General features: G+C 50.5%; 1 protein-coding gene across 1 annotated transcript in view; it reads right to left on the bottom strand.

Annotated features, from left to right (window-relative positions):
- Window positions 1-20,226, bottom strand: part of LOC148442445 (transmembrane protein 121) — a 174,623-nt gene that overhangs the window by 30,299 nt on the left and 124,098 nt on the right. The window contains exons 2-3 of the mRNA XM_088463930.1: window positions 7,678-7,734; window positions 5,212-5,354 (exon numbers count right to left, since the gene is read on the bottom strand). The gene's annotated coding sequence lies outside the window, so the exon portion shown is untranslated. The remainder of the gene's footprint in view (window positions 1-5,211; window positions 5,355-7,677; window positions 7,735-20,226) is intronic.

Raw genomic sequence — 20,226 nt, 5'->3', positions numbered from 1 at the left:
CAGGGACCTGTGGAGAGATGAAAGGGGCTGTGGTGAACTATAGGATGCTGTAGTGAGATACAGGGGGCAGGAGTGAGTAGCAGGAGGCTGTTGTGAGATGTAGGGGGTAGGAGTAAGAAGCAGGAAGCTATTGTGAGATGCAGGGGGTTGTGGTGAGATTCAGAGATCTGTGGTGACATGGCGTAGACAGTGGCAAGATGAAATTGCTATCATGCGAAGCCAGGGTGGGTCACTAGTATTGTATATTTCAGACTTGTCTGGAGTATAGAAAGGTGAATACCGGCACCACCACTGATAATAATAATCATGTTTGCAATCTCCACAGCTGTCACAACTACTAAATAATAATTGGCATGTCAGTATAAAATTCATTACAGGCTTCTCTTTGTTACAAGTCAGATCTAAAGGCAAATTATATTGAGAGCGAAATGTGTAATCTAAAACAGGAGGAGACAATGAGAGGCTCAGTAATTCTGCACTGACTATGCCTAACATGTCCATTTCATTTGAACAGCTGTGGGCGGCACGGTACACAAGTGGTTATCATGGCTGCTCAGACCCTGGGTTCTAATCCGACCCTATCCTTGCAGACTTTCCAATTGTTCTCTACCATGTTCACATGAGTTTCTTCCATAGTCCATTGTCCAAAACGGTATGCAGTTATGAGACCGGCGGCCATGCGGGAATACCGACAGCATAATCCCAGCAAGGGATCTAACACAGGCGTCGAAATGCCAACGTCTATGTTAATCCAGACAGGACGCCGGACCGATCGTCCAACGTTGGGCGCAAGTATGTATGTAGCTGGTTATGGGGGGGTTAGGTTTAGGGACCCCCCGGGGGGGACTTAGGGTTAGGCATCCCCCCCGGGGAGGGTTAGGGCTAGGCATCCCCCCCGGGGAGGGTTAGGGTTAGGCTAGGGGAAGGGGGGGTTAGGTTTAGGCACTAGGGGGGGAGGTTAGGTTTAGGCACCCCCCCAGGAGAGTTAGGTTTAGGGGTGCGGGGAGAGGGGGGTTACTTTTAGGCACTTACGAGGGTTGGGATAGGCACTTGGGGATGAGGTTAGGGTTAGGCTCTCCTAAAGGAGGGTTAGAGGGGGAGGGGGTTAGAAATAGTTAACCGCTGTTGGGATCTTCAGCATCGGGCTGCCGATGTTGGGATTTGATCCGCCGGGATGACGTCCGGTAGTCAAACATATCCATTCCTCCAAAATGTATGGCATGTTAATTGACTGTAAACAAAATTGTCCCTAGGCCAGTGGTTCTCAACCTGGGAAATGCAGAAAATCCAGGCATACTCAATGTGACATTCAGGGGTACGAGAAACATTTTCTGCAATGGCGGGGTGGGGGTGATAATGTCTTAAGAGATCTCTACCCCCATGCATCACAGTGTTCCCCATAAACAGGGGCATAGCAGGGCCATAATATATGCTGACCCCTCCCTCCACACATATGGCTTCACAAAAATGAGGTAGTGACCGGAAAACTGAGAGCTGTGAATGTCCTAGTAGGCTCTCAGGCAGATCTCCATGGTTCCCTACTTTCCAGACACCCTGCAAGCCATCCCATGCTCATGGTCTCACTCTCATAGCACAAATCAGCTCAGGCTGTCTTGCACTGAGGCTAATTGAGGATTTAGGGGGAGATTTAATAAAGATTGTCGAGAGATAAAATTGGAGATAAATAGCAGCAACCAATCAGCTCCTAACTGTCACTTTACAGGCTGTGTTTGAAAAATGACAGTTAGGAGCTGATTGGTTGCCGCTATTTACCTCCAATTTTATCTCTCTCCAAGCTTTATTAGATCTCCCCCATATTGTGCTATGCTGCCCATTCTTTTCTTTACATAAATATTGCACAGTGCACTTCCTGGGAAAACTCCAACAGCAAGTAGCGCAAATGACCATGTGCCTCTCCATACAGCAAGGGACAGCTCTGAAAAGAAATTGCTCTCTCTAGTCCTCTATTTCAGAAGAGGGATGTGCACACACACTTTTCCAGTGCAAAACAAATAACAGAAAATGCCAAAAACAAAGAAGAGTAGAAGGAGTGACAGAGGTCCTGGAATCTGCCAGTTAGTTACATTTTGGCCATTGTCCAAAATGCAAATATGGGAGGCACACCAACTGTCAGCGAGTCCCGGCCAGCGATGTTTGTCAGTGTTTGAAAGGACAGTTGGTATCGCTCCCCTATTTAAATTTTGAACTGCGCTGCAGCCCCAGCTTTGGAGCCACCACTGATTGCGAGCAGACCTGCTTGGAGCAGTAGTCCTCCAGACAGAAAGTTAACCCAGAGTATGATGCACTTTGGCCAAGATACATGAGGTGTTAAATATGTAACGTAATTGTTGGTGCAGGCGGAGGTTAGTCCACACGTGGTACAGCTTAACCAGTTCCGAAAATTTATTGAATCAGATAGAACAACAAGTAGCATGTGGCCCAGGTATATCACAAATGTAACAGCAGTATGCAGAATATACAGTATAAGTAATGGTAGCCTGGAGCTTAGGGTGTTGCTGGGTGTTGTAGTGCACTGCGTGTGATTACACCGACAGATGGTAGTACTGGTGCCCTATACAATAGCGTTGGTAATACAGTGTAATTGCTGTTTGTTATTTCGGCTCTGTATGCTGTGAGTTTCCTCAGTCCGACCATCCCCATGGAATGCCCAAAGGAAAAAATGCGCTGTGACCCTGTGCATGTGCAGTAGCGAATGTCTGAGGTCGGGCCTGTCTAACTGGCTCCGACAGGTCCTAGTGACCGCCAAGTCAGCCTATCTTGGCCGGGTACTGGAAGGAGGCATTGTACGAGCGCAATTCTTAAACATTATCGACTCATTGACGGGCCTATTCATCATCACTTAATTTATACAAAACCAGGTGAAAAAAAAAATGTCACCTAATTTTGTATAAATTAAGTGTCAGGGCTATTTATCATTCATATAACGCAGGAGATATCACAGATATTTCCACAGTCCCCATACTATAGTACTATACAGTCCCCATACTATAGTACTATACAGTCCCCATACTATAGTACTATATAGTCCCCATACTATAGTACTTTACATTCCCCATACTATAGTACTATACAGTCCCCATACTATAGTACTATACAGTCCCCATACTATAGTACTATACATTCCCTATACTATAGTACTATACAGTCACCATACTATAGTACTATACAGTCCCCATACTATAGTACTATACATTCCCCATACTATACTACTATACAGTCCCCATACTATAGTACTATACAGTCCCCATACTATAGTACTATACAGTCCCCATACTATAGTACTATACATTCCCCATACTATAGTACTATACAGTCCCCGTACTATCGTACTATACAGTCCCCATACTATAGTACTATACATTCCCCATACTATAGTACTATACAGTCCCCATACTATAGTACTATATAGTCCCCATACTATACTACTATACAGTCCCCATACTATAGTACTACACAGTCCCCATACTATACTACTATACAGTCCCCATACTATAGTACTACACAGTCCCCATACTATACTACTATACAGTCCCCATACTATAGTATGGGGATGTAGAAATTATGAAATTCATCAAGTTCCGAAAAAGCATTTTTTTCGGAACTTGACAGTGATCCTGAACGCCATTCTGAGGTGGTGTTCATCATCCGATACAGCAGAGGGATCTGACCCTCCCTCCCGGCTCACAGAGCAGTCCTTCTGTGAGCCGGGACCAGGAGAGGGCACTGCAGCAGCAGCCAGCGGGGTCAGCGGCAGCGGGGGTCCTGCAGCGGGCATCTGGTATGACGAGAGAGAAGGCGGGCCAAGTCTCCAGCAGCAGCAGCTTAGCTGAGTAGGTCCCCAGCATATCAGCGCCGGTGGGGGCCCTACTTGGTCAGCAGGTCTCAGAGGGGTGGCGCACAGTCTCCAGGGGCCTTGGCGGGGGACCTATGGCGGCTGCGGGACAGTGCATCGCAGGTCTCAGTCTCAGTGGGCGAGGGGAAGGCTCTGGCGGCCGGGGGGGGGGGTAGCCAGCAGCTTCACAAGGATGGGAGGGGGTGAAAGACGCTGGCAAAGTTAGTTGGAGGGGGTCAGTCTCTTTTCGCAGCCTGTCTTCAAGCTGCACATACGCAGCTTGAAGAGGGACAAGAGAAGAGTCTCTCACTTCTGAAAAACAGCTTCGCAGAAACTGCAGTTTTTCGGAAGTGATAGTTTAGGGCAGGAGACATGATGAATGCCTCCTAAACTGAGTTTGAACTCGCAGTGAGTTCAAACCATAATTATCACATGTGATTATTATGTTTTGATGAATAGGCCCCATAGACTCAGTAATTAGATCATCAGGCAATCACAAAGAGGTAAATAATATGCATAAATGCATTTCCAACCTGTACCATTAATATGATATGGTAATGCAGTTTAATACTATGGGGCATATATATCAAAGCTTGATGTGTGATAAAACTGCAAAACTATATCACCAACCAATCAGCTTCTAACTTACATTTTGCAGGCTGTGTTTAAAAAATGTAAGTTAGAAGCTGATTGGTTGGTGATATAATTTCACAATTTTATCACACATCAAGCTTTGATACATATGCCCCTATGATCCTTTTGAACATGAATAACATAATTGATGCAAGGATTGATAGAAGAAGAAAATGATGCAGAGGGACATGATCTCCATACTTACTATCCACCAAGTTCTGTCTACAACATAGGGCTGTAATGATGGCTAAAAATACTAAATAATTTCCACTTACAGCTGCTGAACCTTGACAGCCTTCAATGCTGTTGTTGCTAAGGGAAGAAGTTGCTAAGGGAGGTGATCAGGCTGAGCTTATTCGCCTTGAAGAAGCGGTGTCCACACTGAGCAGGAGAGCGATGCTGCAAAGAACATTTAGTTAAATATATGTTTTGTAATATTGACCCTGGAGGTTCATTCTTAAAATCAAGTAATAAGCTTCTATGTTACACATCGCACTTGAACAAAATGTATTTTTACATCTCTACCCGGGTTATCTCCCATCCAATTCACTGTAACAGTCTTCACCCCAATGTATGTGGTGCATGTATCCAATATGTAATTAGTGGTTTGTTGCACAAATACAAACACGTCTTCATTTTTTTTTATTACAATTTAGTTCTATCAGAACAATTGATTTGATGCAATGATTTCTTAAAAGCTTTGGTCAGCCATTATTTGTTCTCACCTTCTCCCCGTGTATAAAATAGGGATTTCCTTCCACCATTTTCTATATAGATCTATTGCATGGTCAATGTTCTCCAGCCACCTGCACAGTTGACCTTGAATGTTGAAATGAAGTCACTTTGCAATATCTGGGAAAGGTCCCCACTGATTGAAGAGAAAAGTAGGTGAGGGTCAGTTCCATTTAAGGATATCAGCACTAAAATGATGTACAGTATAAGACTAGCCCTAAGGAGACATTACAGGTTGAGTCTCCCATATCCAAAATGCTTGGGACGAGGGATATTTTGTATAACAGAATATTCCGTATATATTGGAATATTTGCATACCATAATGAGATATCTTGGGAATGGGACCCAAATCTAAACACAGAATGCATTCATATTTTATATACACCTTATACACACAGCCTGAAGGTAACTGTATACAATATTTTTCATAATTTTGTGCATCAAAAAAGTTTGTGTACATACATGAAATTCATTTATGTTTCATAATTACCTTATACACACAGCCTGAAGGTAATTTTATACTATATTTTTAATAATTTTGTGCTTTAAACAAAATTTATGTACATTGAACCATCAGAAAGCAAAGGTTTCACTATCTTGGTAATGCTAAAAATATTCCGTATTTCGGAATATTCCATATTTTGGAATATTTGGATATGGGAGACTCAACCTGTACTAGTAGGTATTGCTAATGATTTTCTATAAAGCACCTTAACAAAAGGACTATTTTTATTTAATGTATGGCTTTATTTACATTTACATGCATGTTTTTGCTATGGATGGATTAGTGCAATAAAATGTAATTTATTCATATTAATAAGTGGTTGAATGCTGTGCTTTTTTTTGTATGTGTGTCAGCTATAATCTAGCATGCATCCCACTTTGGGAAAAAATAATCCTATATGGATTGAGCAACCTGTAGTTAAGATCTCTATTTTGAAATCTCCCATTCCGGGAATATACTAATTGTAGTATTTTGGACCCATCATTAGCTGGGACATGAGTATGTAAAATGTCCAGCAGGAATAGCAGCATACAGGCCCCTATAGTGGTTAGCAGGGAGAAAGTTAATGGTGCATTTAATGTAGCATTTTCCATAAGATTTTCATTTTTTGATGCAAGGATTAATGTTTGGTTTGCTGGTGAAAAGGTTAATGCTGCAGACTAGGGGGAGAGGCACGTGATGACAGCCAGGACTCTGGAGAGCATTACATGAGTATGCAGCCTTAAGGCGGGTATCCACAACCCGACAGTGAAAAGACTGAACGATATCGTTATCGTTCAGTCGTTCACTACACTGCAGGGTGCCCACACTGAACGATATGTCATCCAGTGCAGGCACAATCAATCATCTGCAAACATGCTGAACCTGATGCTGCCCATCCACTAGCAGACTTGTCCTTGAAAGATGAAAGATCAAAAGATCTTCATAAATCGTTCATCAATTCCTGATGATCGTTATCGTTCATGTGCATGAACGATTTGTGAACGATTGCACAAAACGACGAAAGACCATAGACCATAGACCAACGATTTTCAAAGCAGTTGTTCATAAAAGTGGGCTGAAATATTTATTTAAATTTATATATGTTGGTCGTTCCGGCTTTGAAAATGTGCACCGATGCATGAACGATGGAACGATAACAATGTCCAATAACAACTAATTGACGGGCAAAACAGGACGACGCAAACAACCGGCGGGATAGCGCATCGCTGGTCGTTTAGGTCATTTTACTGCACGATTTGCGGATGATTTCCAAGCGATTGAACGATAACGACGGTTTAATCGCCTAGTGGATGGGCAGCTTAAAAGACCGAATTTTCAAACTATTATCAAACGATGTTCAAACGATTATGGTATGATTATCGAACGATCAAACGATATCGTTCAATCGCTCATTTTAATCGTCTTGTGGATAGGCACCTAAAGTTTATAGATCTTCTCTGCTGTTAAGACAGTTACAGGTAACAGCTTGGAGTCAGGCAGCCAGATAGCTGTGAGGGGAGGGAGGGGTCGGGACTCCCTGCTGCTCTCTACTGAGTCTGTCGACACTATTGGAAATTATATAATAGATTTTCAGAAAATATCCAACAGCCTCTGAATTTGGCTATTCTAGCAATGTTACCTATGTTTTCAGTCCAAAAGCATATCAGTAGGTTAACTAGCTGCTCACAAAATGATATTCTAAAGTGTGTGCGTATTTGAAGTAGGAAATTTATAGTTTAAGATCAAAAGGGGCAGGAATTGATGTGAATGATATTAAATAGTCTCTGTTGTGTAGTGCCCTAGGCTGCGGTCCCAATTATTGTGTACCCCTCCCACACACACCTGGTGGCCAATGCTTCTGTAGCCTCCGGGAGTTATGCCATTGAGCATAGGTATATTTCCTACTGGGTTCTATCTCTCTTTAGTACAATTCAGCAGTGTTAAAAACACTCCTTATTACAAAAAACTTACACTTTCAATATCATGAGACAAACTTTACTTCTCCATATTCTTCTTAATTGTGCAGGTCTGTTGGTAAAAAAAGTAAAATATAAATTTTGAGAGGGATGGGATGGAGAAACAACTTTTTATTAAGATTAAAGCAATAATTACTGCAGTGAAGGGACATTTGTTCCTTAAGGTCAGATATTACATATAACATACTTCTCTTAAGCAACATCCACCCTCTGTAGCCTGTACTTGTGAAACTTAGCTACAGTATGTGGAGACACAAGCTGCTTTTGCTTTCTACTATGACGTTGATTCCAATGGAGGAGAGTGTCAGCAAAAAGTAGTAGTACTAATCAGTGGCGCAGCGCAGGGGGCTTTCTGAGTACCCAGAAACCCAACCCGACAGACCAATATTTTATCTGAGACAGACACAGCTTTGTCTCTGTCTCTGAATTGGACACTGGCCTGCAAACCAATCTAAGGGATCACATAATTTTTGCCCCCCCTAATGATACAAAATACCCAACCTCGTCCCCGCCATTAGCGACCTGCTGCTGCGCCTCCCCCAGGGCAAAGTAAGTGTGTGGGTGTGATATATACAGTACATACATACATATACACACGGAACCCCCACCCCCTACAAATCCTATTTTTGTCCCTGTTATTAAAAACATTAATAGTACAGCCTGAGAAAAGGCTCATTGCAATATACAGTTAATAGCACATGTACCATTCCTAGAAAAACTTTAGCTATGACTCTGTGTGCCACTCTGTCTAGTGCACCCTAGAGAGACCTCACGGAAAACACATTGCCAGATATATGAGATACTTCATACAAAAGCTAATGCCGGGATCACTCTGTATACCTAAAATAGACTTTACTGTAAAGCAGTGTCTTGCACAGGTTTTCTATATACACCACTGTGGGAGAGCTACTTATGGGGTTCATTTATTTAGGATGCAACTCCGTGCTTGCGGCAACCGAGGGTTTTTTCCTCAGACTCATTAATCCCTGCTAGACTGATTACTCTGAAATTTCTGCCATTTTTCATGCATTCACTCAGAGACCTGCCTGGGCAATGTAAGGTATTCTTGCAGTCACAGCGGAGAATTTAATTCAGCTCAACGGCCACAAAGTGCCTCCAGTACAGTGAGGGAAAGGCAATTCACAGACATTAATTTCTCTTAACTTTCTATACACCCCTTGCAGGAGTATTAGTGATGTCGGGTCACTGTAATATATGGGGATGTGCACAGCCAAACAAATAATACTTTCAAATAATGTAGAATCTCGCTACTTAGTTATAAATATACAGCTACCTATTGTGTGCCAGCACAAGTGACAAACCATTGAGGCTAATGAGAGGGGAGATACAGAGGTGACAACTTTAGTTTTAAATATATTCCAATAATAAAACTACAAACAACTGTGCAAAATCATATCTAAAACAAATACCTCAACAACAGATCTCAAAAATGTATTCAAACATGGTGGCTCATGTAATAGGCTGCACCGCTGCATCCTCCCTGCAGGAATTCCTGCGAGTCTTTTTAATGAACTACACCCATCGCAGGCACTTTGTGCAGTCTCTGCAGACACGTACGTGGGGCCTGTAACAGCATGCGGTACAGGACAACCATCGCAGGCACTTTGTGCAGTCTCTGCAGACACGTACGTGGGGCCTGTAACAGCATGCGGTACAGGACAACCATCGCAGGCACTTTGTGCAGTCTCTGCAGACACGTACGTGGGGCCTGTAACAGCATGCGGTACAGGACACCCATCACAGGCACTTTGTGCAGTCTCTGCAGACACGTGCGTGGGGCCTGTAACAGCATGCGGTACAGGACACCCATCGCTGGCACTTTGTGCAGTCTCTGCAGACACGTACGTGGGGCCGGTAACAGCATGTGGTACAGGACATCCATCACAGGCACTTTGTGCAGTCTCTGCAGACACGTGCGTGGGGCCTGTAACAGCATGTGGTACAGGACATCCATCACAGGCACTTTGTGCAGTCTCTGCAGACACGTGCGTGGGGCCTGTAACAGTATGCGGTACAGGACACCCATCGCAGGCACTTTGTGCAGTCTCTGCAGACACGTGCGTGGGGCCTGTAACAGTATGCGGTACAGGACACCCATCGCAGGCACTTTGTGCAGTCTCTGCAGACACGTACGTGGGGCCGGTAACAGCATGCGGTACAGGACATCCATCGCAGGCACTTTGTGCAGTCTCAGCAGACACGTACGTGGGGCCTGTAACAGCATGCGGTACAGGACACCCATCACAGGCACTTTGTGCAGTCTCTGCAGACACGTGCGTGGGGCCTGTAGTAGCATGCGGTACAGGACACCCATCGCAGGCACTTTGTGCAGTCTCTGCAGACACGTGCGTGGGGCCTGTAGTAGCATGCGGTACAGGACAGCCATCGCAGGCACTTTGTGCAGTCTATGCAGACAAGTACGTGGGGCCTGTAACAGCATGCGGTACAGGACACCCATCGCAGGCACTTTGTGCAGTCTCTGCAGACACGTACGTGGGGCCTGTAACAGCATGTGGTACAGGACATCCATCGCAGGCACTTTGTGCAGTCTCTGCAGACACGTACGTGGGGCCTGTAACAGCATGCGGTACAGGACACCCATCACAGGCACTTTGTGCAGTCTCTGCAGACACGTGCGTTGGGCCTGTAACAGCATGCGGTACAGGACACCCATCGCAGGCACATTGTGCAGTCTCTGCAGACACGTACGTGGGGCCTGTAACAGCATGCGGTACAGGACATCCATCGCAGGCACTTTGTGCAGTCTCTGCAGACACGTACGTGGGGCCTGTAACAGCATGCGGTACAGGACATCCATCGCAGGCACTTTGTGCAGTCTCTGCAGACACGTACGTGGGGCCTGTAACAGCATGCGGTACAGGACACCCATCGCAGGCACTTTGTGCAGTCTCTGCAGATACGTACGTGGGGCCTGTAACAGCATGCGGTACAGGACACCCATCGCAGGCACTTTGTGCAGTCTCTGCAGACACGTACGTGGGGCCTGTAACAGCATGCGGCACAGGACACCCATCACAGGCACTTTGTGCAGTCTCTGCAGACACGTGCGTGGGGCCTGTAGTAGCATGCGGTACAGGACACCCATCACAGGCACTTTGTGCAGTCTCTGCAGACACGTACGTGGGGCCTGTAACAGCATGCGGTACAGGACACCCATCGCAGGCACTTTGTGCAGTCTCTGCAGACACGTACGTGGGGCCTGTAACAGCATGCGGTACAGGACACCCATCGCAGGCACTTTGTGCAGTCTCTGCAGACACGTACGTGGGGCCTGTAACAGCATGTGGTACAGGACACCCATCACAGGCACTTTGTGCAGTCTCTGCAGACACGTGCGTGGGGCCTGTAACAGCATGCGGTACAGGACACCCATCGCAGTCACTTTGTGCAGTCTCTGCAGACACGTACGTGGGGCCTGTAACAGCATGCGGTACAGGACATCCATCGCAGGCACTTTGTGCAGTCTTTGCAGACACGTACGTGGGGCCTGTAACAGCATGCGGTACAGGACACCCATCACAGGCACTTTGTGCAGTCTCTGCAGACACGTGCGTGGGACCTGTAACAGCATGCGGTACAGGACACCCATCACAGGCACTTTGTGCAGTCTCTGCAGACACGTGCGTGGGACCTGTAACAGCATGCGGTACAGGACACCCATCGCAGGCACTTTGTGCAGTCTCTGTAGACACGCACGTGGGGCCTGTAACAGCATGCGGTACAGGACACCCATCGCAGGCACTTTGTGCAGTCTCTGCAGACACGTACGTGGGGCCTGTAACAGCATGCGGTACAGGACACCCATCGCAGGCACTTTGTGCAGTCTCTGCAGACACGTGCGAGAGTGCAGTCTCTGCAGACATGTCCGTGGGGCCTGTAACAGCATGCGGTACAGGACACCCATCGCAGGCACTTTGTGCAGTCTCTGCAGACACGTACGTGGGGCCTGTAACAGCATGCGGTACAGGACACCCATCGCAGGCACTTTGTGCAGTCTCTGCAGACACGTGCGAGAGTGCAGTCTCTGCAGACATGTCCGTGGGGCCTGTAACAGCATGCGGTACAGGACACCCATCGCAGGCACTTTGTGCAGTCTCTGCAGACACGTACATGGGGTCTGTAACAGCATGCGGTACAGGACACCCATCGCAGGCACTTTGTGCAGTCTCTGCAGACACGTGCGTGGGGCCTGTAACTGCATGCGGTACAGGACACCCATCGCTGGCACTTTGTGCAATCTCTGCAGACACGTGCGTTGGGCCTGTAACAGCATGCGGTACAGGACACCCATCGCAGGCACTTTGTGCAGTCTCTGCAGACACGTACGTGGGGCCTGTAACAGCATGCGGTACAGGACAACCATCGCAGGCACTTTGTGCAGTCTCTGCAGACACGTACGTGGGGCCTGTAACAGCATGCGGTACAGGACACCCCTCACAGGCACTTTGTGTAGTCTCTGCAGACACGTGCGTTGGGCCTGTAACAGCATGCGGTACAGGACACCCATCACCGGCACTTTGTGCAGTCTCTGCAGACACGTACGTGGGGCCTGTAACAGCATGCGGTACAGGACATCCATCGCAGGCACTTTGTGCAGTCTCTGCAGACACGTACGTGGGGCCTGTAACAGCATGCGGTACAGGACACCCATCGCAGGCACTTCGTGCAGTCTCTGCAGACACGTACGTGGGGCCTGTAACAGCATGCGGTACAGGACACCCATCGCAGGCACTTTGTGCAGTCTCTGCAGACACGTGCGTGGGGTATGTAACAGCATGCGGTACAGGACACCCATCACAGGCACTTTGTGCAGTCTCTGCAGACACGTGCGTGGGGCCTGTAGTAGCATGCGGTACAGGACACCCATCACAGGCACTTTGTGCAGTCTCTGCAGACACGTACGTGGGGCCTGTAACAGCATGCGGTACAGGACACCCATCGCAGGCACTTTGTGCAGTCTCTGCAGACACGTACGTGGGGCCTGTAACAGCATGTGGTACAGGACACCCATCACAGGCACTTTGTGCAGTCTCTGCAGACACGTGTGTGGGGTCTGTAACAGCATGCGGTACAGGACACCCATCGCAGGCACTTTGTGCAGTCTCTGCAGACACATGCGTGGGGCCTGTAACAGCATGCGGTACAGGACACCCATCGCTGGCACTTTGTGCAGTCTCTGCAGACACGTGCGTTGGGCCTGTAACAGCATGCGGTACAGGACACCCATTGCAGGCACTTTGCGCTGTCTCTGCAGACACGTACGTGGGGCCTGTAACAGCATGCAGTACAGGACATCCATCGCAGGCACTTTGTGCAGTCTTTGCAGACAAGTACGTGGGGCCTGTAACAGCATGCGGTACAGGACACCCATCACAGGCACTTTGTGCAGTCTCTGCAGACACGTGCGTGGGACCTGTAACAGCATGCGGTACAGGACACCCATCACAGGCACTTTGTGCAGTCTCTGCAGACACGTGCGTGGGACCTGTAACAGCATGCGGTACAGGACACCCATCGCAGGCACTTTGTGCAGTCTCTGCAGACACGTGCGAGGGGCCTGTAACAGCATGTGGTACAGGACATCCATCACAGGCACTTTGTGCAGTCTCTGCAGACACGTACGTGGGGCCTGTAACAGCATGTGGTACAGGACATCCATCACAGGCACTTTGTGCAGTCTCTGCAGACACGCACGTGGGGCCTGTAACAGCATGCGGTACAGGACACCCATCGCAGGCACTTTGTGCAGTCTCTGCAGACACGTACGTGGGGCCTGTAACAGCATGCGGTACAGGACACCCATCGCAGGCACTTTTTGCAGTCTCTGCAGACACGTGCGAGAGTGCAGTCTCTGCAGACATGTCCGTGGGGCCTGTAACAGCATGCGGTACAGGACATCCATCGCAGGCACTTTGTGCAGTCTCTGCAGACACGTCCGTGGGGCCTGTAACAGCATGCGGTACACGACATCCATCCCAGTTACTTTGTGCAGTCTCTGCAGACACGTGCGTGGGGCCTGTAACAGCATGCGGTACAGGACATCCATCGCAGGCACTTTGTGCAGTCTCTGCAGACACGTACGTGGGGTCTGTAACAGCATGCGGTACAGGACACCCATCGCAGGCACTTTGTGCAGTCTCTGCAGACACGTGCGTGGGGCCTGTAACTGCATGCGGTACAGGACACCCATCGCTGGCACTTTGTGCAGTCTCTGCAGACACGTGCGTTGGGCCTGTAACAGCATGCGGTACAGGACACCCATCGCAGGCACTTTGTGCTGTCTCTGCAGACACGTACGTGGGGCCTGTAACAGCATGCGGTACAGGACACCCATCGCAGGCACTTTGTGCAGTCTCTGCAGACACGTACGTGGGGCCTGTAACAGCATGCGGTACAGGACAACCATCGCAGGCACTTTGTGCAGTCTCTGCAGACACGTACGTGGGGCCTGCAACAGCATGCGGTACAGGACACCCATCACAGGCACTTTGTGTAGTCTCTGCAGACACGTGCGTTGGGCCTGTAACAGCATGCGGTACAGGACACCCATCACCGGCACTTTGAGCAGTCTCTGCAGACACGTACGTGGGGCCTGTAACAGCATGCGGTACAGGACATCCATCGCAGGCACTTTGTGCAGTCTCTGCAGACACGTACGTGGGGCCTGTAACAGCATGCGGTACAGGACACCCATCGCAGGCACTTCGTGCAGTCTCTGCAGACACGTACGTGGGGCCTGTAACAGCATGCGGTACAGGACACCCATCGCAGGCACTTCGTGCAGTCTCTGCAGACACGTACGTGGGGCATGTAACAGCATGCGGTACAGGACACCCATCACAGGCACTTTGTGCAGTCTCTGCAGACACGTGCGTGGGGCCTGTAGTAGCATGCGGTACAGGACACCCATCACAGGCACTTTATGCAGTCTCTGCAGACACGTACGTGGGGCCTGTAACAGCATGCGGTACAGGACACCCATCACAGGCACTTTGTGCAGTCTCTGCAGACACGTGCGTGGGGCCTGTAACAGCATGCGGTACAGGACACCCATCCCAGGCACTTTGTGCAGTCTCTGCAGTCACGTGCGTGGGGCCTGTAACAGCATGCGGTACAGGACACCCATCACAGGCACTTTGTGCAGTCTCTGCAGACACGTACGTGGGGTCTGTAACAGCATGCGGTACAGGACACCCATCGCAGGCACTTTGTGCAGTCTCTGCAGACACGTGCGTGGGGTCTGTAACAGCATGCGGTACAGGACACCCTTCGCAGGCACTTTGTGCAGTCTCTGCAGACACGTGCGTGGGGTCTGTAACAGCATGCGGTACAGGACACCCATCACAGGCACTTTGTGCAGTCTCTGCAGACACGTGCGTGGGGCCTGTAACAGCATGCGGTACAGGACACCCATCGCTGGCACTTTGTGCAGTCTCTGCAGACACGTGCGTGGGGCCTGTAACAGCATGCGGTACAGGACACCCATAGCAGGCACTTTGTGCAGTCTCTGCAGACACGTGCGTGGGGCCTGTAACAGCATGCGGTACAGGACATCCATCACAGGCACTTTGTGCAGTCTCTGCAGACACGTGCGTGGAGTATGTAACAGCATGCGGTACAGGACACCCATCACAGGCACTTTGTGCAGTTTCTGCAGACACGTACGTGGGGCCTGTAACAGCATGCGGTACAGGACACCCATCGCAGGCACTTTGTGCAGTCTCTGCAGACACGTGCGTGGGGCCTGTAACAGCATGCGGTACAGGACATCCATCGCAGGCACTTTGTGCAGTCTCTGCAGACATGTACGTGGGGTCTGTAACAGCATGCGGTACAGGACACCCATCACAGGCACTTTGTGCAGTCTCTGCAAACACATGCATGGGGCCTGTAACAGCATTTGGTACAGGACACCCATCGCAGTAACTTTGTGCAGTCTCTGCAGACACGTGCGTGGGGCCTGTAATAGCATGCGGTACAGGACACCCATCACAGGCACTTTGTGCAGTCTCTGCAGACACGTGCGTGGGGCCTGTAACAGCATGCGGTACAGGACACCCATCGCAGGCACTTTGTGCAGTCTCTGCAGACACGTACGTGGGGCCTGTAACAGCATGTGGTACAGGACATCCATCGCAGGCACTTTGTGCAGTCTCTGCAGACACGTACGTGGGGCCTGTAACAGCATGTGGTACAGGACATCCATCGCAGGCACTTTGTGCAGTCTCTGCAGACACGCACGTGGGGCCTGTAACAGCATGCGGTACAGGACACCCATCGCAGGCACTTTGTGCAGTCTCTGCAGACACGTACGTGGGGCCTGTAACAGCATGCGGTACAGGACACCCATCGCAGGCACTTTGTGTAGTCTCTGTAGACACGTGCGAGGGGCCTGTAACAGCATGCGGTACAGGACACCCATCACCGGCACTTTGTGCAGTCTCTGCAGACACGTGCGTGGGGCCTGTAGTAGCATGCGGTACAGGAAACCCATCGAAGGCACTTTGTGCAGTCTCTGCAGACACGTACGTGGGGCCTGTAACAGCATACGGTACAGGACACCCATCATAGGCACTTTGTGCAGTCTCTGCAGACACGTATGTGGGGCCTGTTACAGCATGCGGTACAGGACACCCATCGCAGGCACTTTGTGCAGTCTCTGCAGACACGTACGTGGGGTCTGTAACAGCATGCGGTACAGGACACCCATCGCAGGCACTTTGTGCAGTCTCTGCAGACACGTGCGTGGGGCCTGTAACAGCATGCGGTACAGGACACCCATCGCAGGCACTTTGTGCAGTCTCTGCAGACACGTCCGTGGGGTATGTAACAGCATGCGGTACAGGACATCCATCACAGGCACTTTGTGCAGTCTCTGCAGACACGTACGTGGGGTCTGTAACAGCATGCGGTACAGGACACCCATCGCAGGCACTTTATGCAGTCTCTGCAGACACGTGCGTGGGGTCTGTAACAGCATGCGGTACAGGACACCCATCACAGGCACTTTGTGCAGTCTCTGCAGACACGTGCGTGGGGCCTGTAACAGCATGCGGTACAGGATACCCATCGCTGGCACTTTGTGCAGTCTCTGCAGACACGTGCGTGGGGCCTGTAACAGCATGCGGTACAGGACACCAATAGCAGGCACTTTGTGCAGTCTCTGCAGACACGTGCGTGGGGCCTGTAACAGCATGCGGTACTGGACACCCATTGCTGGCACTTTGTGCAGTCTCTGCAGACACGTGCGTGGGGCCTGTAACAGCATGCGGTACAGGACATCCATCACAGGCACTTTGTGCAGTCTCTGCAGACACATGCGTGGGGTATGTAACAGCATGCGGTACAGGACAACCATCACAGGCACTTTGTGCAGTTTCTGCAGACACGTACGTGGGGCCTGTAACAGCATGCGGTACAGGACATCCATCGCAGGCACTTTGTGCAGTCTCTGCAGACATGTACGTGGGGTCTGTAACAGCATGCGGTACAGGACACCCATCACAGGCACTTTGTGCAGTCTCTGCAGACACATGCATGGGGCCTGTAACAGCATGTGGTACAGGACACCCATCGCAGGCACTTTGTGCAGTCTCTGCAGACACGTGCGTGGGGCCTGTAACAGCATGCGGTACAGGACACCCATCGCAGGCACTTTGTGCAGTCTCTGCAGACACGTACGTGGGGCCTGTAACAGCATGCTGTACAGGACATCCATCACAGGCACTTTGTGCAGTCTCTGCAGACACGTGCGTGGGGCTGTAACAGCATGCGGTACAGGACACCCATCACAGGCACTTTGTGCAGTCTCTGCAGACACGTGCGTGGGGCCTGTAACAGCATGCGGTACAGGACATCCATCACAGGCACTTTGTGCAGTCTCTGCAGACACGTGTGTGGGGCCTGTAACAGCATGCGGTACAGGACACCCATCACAGGCACTTTGTGCAGTCTCTGCAGACACGTGCGTGGGGCCTGTAACAGCATGCGGTACAGGACATCCATCACAGGCACTTTGTGCAGTCTCTGCAGACACGTGCGTGGGGCCTGTAACAGCATGCGGTACAGGACATCCATCGCAGGCACTTTGTGCAGTCTCTGCAGACACGTGCGTGGGGTCGGTAACAGCATGCGGTACAGGACACCCATCGCAGGCACTTTGTGCAGTCTCTGCAGACACGCGCGTGGGGCCTGTAACAGCATGCGGTACAGGACACCCATAGCAGGCACTTTGTGCAGTCTCTGCAGACACGTGCGTGGGGCCTGTAACAGCATGCGGTACAGGACACCCATCGCTGGCACTTTGTGCAGTCTCTGCAGACACGTGCGTGGGGCCTGTAACAGCATGCGGTACAGGACACCCATCACAGGCACTTTGTGCAGTCTCTGCAGACACGTGCGTGGGGCCTGTAACAGCATGCGGTACAGGACATCCATCACAGGCACTTTGTGCAGTCTCTGCAGACACGTGTGTGGGGCCTGTAACAGCATGCGGTACAGGACACCCATCACAGGCACTTTGTGCAGTCTCTGCAGACACGTGCGTGGGGCCTGTAACAGCATGCGGTACAGGACATCCATCGCAGGCACTTTGTGCAGTCTCTGCAGACACGTGCGTGGGGCCTGTAACAGCATGCGGTACAGGACATCCATCGCAGGCACTTTGTGCAGTCTCTGCAGACACGTGCGTGGGGTCTGTAACAGCATGCGGTACAGGACACCCATCGCAGGCACTTTGTGCAGTCTCTGCAGACACGTGCGTGGGGCCTGTAACAGCATTTGGTACAGGACATCCATCGCAGGCACTTTGTGTAGTCTCTGCAGACATGTACGTGGGGTCTGTAACAGCATGCGGTACAGGACACCCATCGCAGGCACTTTGTGCAGTCTCTGCAGACACGTGCGTGGGGCCTGTAACAGCATGCGGTACAGGACACCCATCGCAGGCACTTTGTGCAGTCTCTGCAGACACGTACGTGGGGCCTTTAACAGCATGCGGTACAGGACATCCATCACAGGCATTTTGTGCAGTCACTGCAGACACGTACGTGGGGCCTGTGACAGCATGCGGTACAGGACACCCATCACAGGCACTTTGTGTAGTCTCTGCAGACACGTTCGTGGGGCCTGTAACAGCATGCGGTACAGGACATCCATCGCAGGCACTTTGTGCAGTCTCTGCAGACACGTGCGTGGGGCCTGTAACAGCATGCGGTACAGGACACCCATCACAGGCACTTTGTGCAGTCTCTGCAGACACGTGCGTGGGGCCTGTAACAGCATGCGGTACAGGACATCCATCACAGGCACTTTGTGCAGTCTCTGCAGACACGTGCGTGGGGTCTGTAACAGCATGCGGTACAGGACACCCATCGCAGGCACTTTGTGCAGTCTCTGCAGACACGTGCGTGGGGCCTGTAACAGCATGCGGTACAGGACACCCATCGCAGGCACTTTGTGCAGTCTCTGCAGGCACGTACGTGGGGCCTTTAACAGCATGCGGTACAGGACATCCATCACAGGCACTTTGTGCAGTCTCTGCAGACACGTGCGTGGGGCCTGTGACAGCATGCGGTACAGGACACCCATCACAGGCACTTTGTGCAGTCTCTGCAGACACGTTCGTGGGGCCTGTAACAGCATGCGGTACAGGACATCCATCGCAGGCACTTTGTGCAGTCTCTGCAGACACGTGCGTGGGGCCTGTAACAGCATGCGGTACAGGACACCCATCACAGGCACTTTGTGCAGTCTCTGCAGACACGTGCGTGGGGCCTGTAACAGCATGCGGTACAGGACATCCATCACAGGCACTTTGTGCAGTCTCTGCAGACACGTGCGTGGGGTATGTAACAGCATGCGGTACAGGACACCCATCACAGGCACTTTGTGCAGTCTCTGCAGACACGTACGTGGGGTATGTAACAGCATGCGGTACGGTGCAACCATTGCAGGCACTTTGTGCAGTCTCTGCAGACACGTACGTGGGGTAACAGCATGCGGTACAGAACACCCATCGCAGGCACTTTGTGCAGTCTCTGCAGACAGGTACGTGGGGTCTGTAACAGCATGCGGTACAGGACACCCATCGCAGGCACTTTGTGCAGTCTCTGCAGACAGGTACGTTGGGCCTGTAACAGCATGCGGTACAGGACACCCATCACAGGCACTTTGTGCAGTCTCTGCAGTCACGTGCGTGGGGCCTGTAACAGCATGCGGTACAGGACATCCATCACAGGCACTTTGTGCAGTCTCTGCAGACACGTGCGTGGGGCCTGTAACAGCATGCGGTACAGGACACCCATCACAGGCACTTTGTGCAGTCTCTGCAGACACGTGCGTGGGGCCTGTAACAGCATGCGGTACAGGACATCCATCACAGGCACTTTGTGCAGTCTCTGCAGACACGTGTGTGGGGTATGTAACAGCATGCGGTACAGGACACCCATCACAGGCACTTTGTGCAGTCTCTGCAGACACGTACGTGGGGTATGTAACAGCA

This window comes from Taudactylus pleione, unplaced genomic scaffold (assembly GCF_031769625.1).
Source record: "Taudactylus pleione unplaced genomic scaffold, aTauple2 ptg001508l, whole genome shotgun sequence".
NCBI classification, from domain to species: domain Eukaryota; kingdom Metazoa; phylum Chordata; class Amphibia; order Anura; family Myobatrachidae; genus Taudactylus; species Taudactylus pleione.
The sequence above is the reverse complement of the archived record's forward strand: the minus strand, read 5'-3'. Positions and strand labels throughout refer to the sequence as shown.